The sequence below is a fragment of the Octopus bimaculoides genome, chromosome 5 (genome assembly GCF_046866305.1).
Source record: "Octopus bimaculoides isolate indiv1 chromosome 5, ASM4686630v1, whole genome shotgun sequence".
Classification (NCBI taxonomy): domain Eukaryota; kingdom Metazoa; phylum Mollusca; class Cephalopoda; order Octopoda; family Octopodidae; genus Octopus; species Octopus bimaculoides.
Window position 1 is genome coordinate 2,134,738 of NC_142932.1, and position 2,500 is coordinate 2,137,237.

General features: G+C 42.8%; 1 long non-coding RNA gene across 3 annotated transcripts in view; it reads left to right on the forward strand.

The window, feature by feature from the left end:
- The window catches only part of LOC149135402 (uncharacterized), a 56,221-nt gene that overhangs the window by 35,240 nt on the left and 18,481 nt on the right, over positions 1-2,500 (forward strand). The gene's annotated exons all lie outside the window — the stretch shown is intronic.

The window sequence follows — 2,500 nt, forward strand, 5'->3', positions numbered from 1 at the left end:
GTTTGTATGTTTACATATATTTCTGTAAAGAAAACAAAAGGATTTAGCCTTGTCCCAAGCGTTTGCTTGTTTCTTTAGGTTCTTTGGTTGCGAGCTGCTATAGACATCCCCTTGACCCAGTTACCCTAGAACCAGCACAGCACCAAGTATGTCGCAGCCAGACTGAATGAGGCCCGCACCACCAACCAGCTCGTACTTTGTAATAGCTGAGTAGACACGACTAAAGTGAAAAGAAGCTTGTTACTCAATGACACCACTCAGGCCAGAGATTGAAAACTTGACCTAATAATAACGAGCTGAACACGCTAACCGCTCGGCCACGCACTTTCATATGTTATATGAATGTTATATGTATTTGTGTGTGTGTGTGGGAGGGTGTTTAAGACGAATTGACAGAGCCGTTAGAGTATTGGATAGAATACCACACGGTATTTGTTCCCAATCTTTGCGGTCTGAATTCAAATCCTTCTCAGTTAAATTGCCAAGCCAAAGCAGTGAATTGGCGAAGACTGTTAGAGGGCCACATCTCTTCCATGTCTTCGCCTTCCGACGGTAACGCCTGCAACAACACTTGTGTCAAGCTGTATCAGATCAGTAAAGTTGGGCTACAGAGGTTTTCTTTAGAAGTCAAGTTTCGTGACAAAATACGTATTTTACAATTTGCTTCTTTCGTTCGCGTCCATCAAACTCAAAGAACACTCCCAGGTATATACACTTGCAACATTCAAGCAAACGCCTTTCCATTATAATTTGAGAGAAAAGTTCAGAGAGGGGATGCTATTTGCGTAATACTATAAGTTCTAAATCCTACCTGAATATTCAGAAGTGGGTGCAGGCGTGACTGTGTGCTGAGAAGTTTATTCCTAAACCACATGGTTCCAGGTTCAGTCCCATTGCGTGGCACCTTGGGCAAATGTATTTTATCATATCTCCGAACTGACCAAAGTCTTGTGAGTGGAGTTGGTAGATGGAAACTGAAAGAAGCTCGTCATGTAGTTGTACATATATATACGTGTTTGTGTTTGTGCTCCACCATCGCACGACAACCAGTGTTGGTTTGCTTATGTTTCCGTAAACTAGCGGTTCGGCAAAAAGAGGTCGATGAAATAAGTACTCGTTTTTTTTTTTATAACGAACTACTGGGGTCAGTTTGTTCGGCTAATCCCTTCAAGAGGAGGAAGAGGGAGGAGGGGGAAGGGATGAGAAGGGGGAGGAAGAGGGGTAGTGGGAGGGGGCGTGGGATGTGGAGGGGGATTGGGGGAGGAGGGAAGGTGGGGAGGAGGAGGAGGGAAGGTGGGGGGGATGAGGAGGAAGGAAGGTGGGATGAGGAGGAGGGAAGGTGGGGGATGAGGAGGAGGGAAGGTGGGGATGAGGAGGAGGGAAGGTGGGGGATGAGGAGGAGGGAAGGTGGGGATGAGGAGGAGGGAAGGTGGGGGATGAGGAGGAGGGAAGGTGGGGGATGAGGAGGAGGGGAAGAATGAGGAGAAGGAGAATGAGGAGGAGAATGAGGAGAATGAGGAGAATGAGGAGGAGGAGGAATATGAAGAAGCGTAGGAAGACACATCGAACACAACTGGTATTTGTACTTAAGTGAACTATTCTCAGGAGATTCTATAATACGTCATTGTAGAATACATCAACAGACAGAACACAAAATCGTTTCTGATGTTTACTGAAACTTTAGACCGGGACTGTATATATATAAGTATTGCCTGTGTGCGTATAGCGAAGGCTATAAACGTCGGCGAGTAAACTGAAATACAAGAACGTATGCCTTTTTCATATTCATTTTGGGTCGATTTAGGAATTACCTCGTGTTCGTGTATCGATGTTTCTTTCCTGTAGTCGTCAATTTGTAGTTACTTACGGAGAACATCACGCATCGAACTCGGATGATAAGAATAGCCTATTAATGTAGAGGACAGAGTGTTTTCTATTAGATCAAAACCATTGAAAAACATGTCCTCCATTTCGAAGGAACGTCGGAACGGACAATAAAGCTAAAAGAAAAGCAAAACTAGATAAAAAGAAAAGGAATGTCACACATAAAAAATACTGTTCCACGTCCTTCATGTAAAAGAAAAGAATGAGGGAAAATAAGTGTTCTGAAGATTGTTTAGCATTCCTACTACAAAACAATTCCACAAAAGGAAGTAATTCTGTTGTAAATAATACCCGTAATGAATATCAGCAATATGTTATTGCCTTCACATCCCTTTTTTGTATTGAAGTTGTTTAAACATTGCCGAGTTACGTATCAGTATAAAGTGTTATTTACGGCCGCAGAGCTCGGATAAAGAGTAAACGACAATTGACTGAGATACAGACGACTGAATTATTTGAATGACTGAGAACCTAAGTGGATAGGAGAAGGTAAAATGTAGAACGAGAGAGTAAAAGGATGTGAGGAATGTTCGGAAGATAAAGCACGATGAAAAGATGAAAGAAGAAGAAGAAGAAGAAGAAGAAGAAGAAGAAGAAGAAGAAGAAGAAGAAGAAG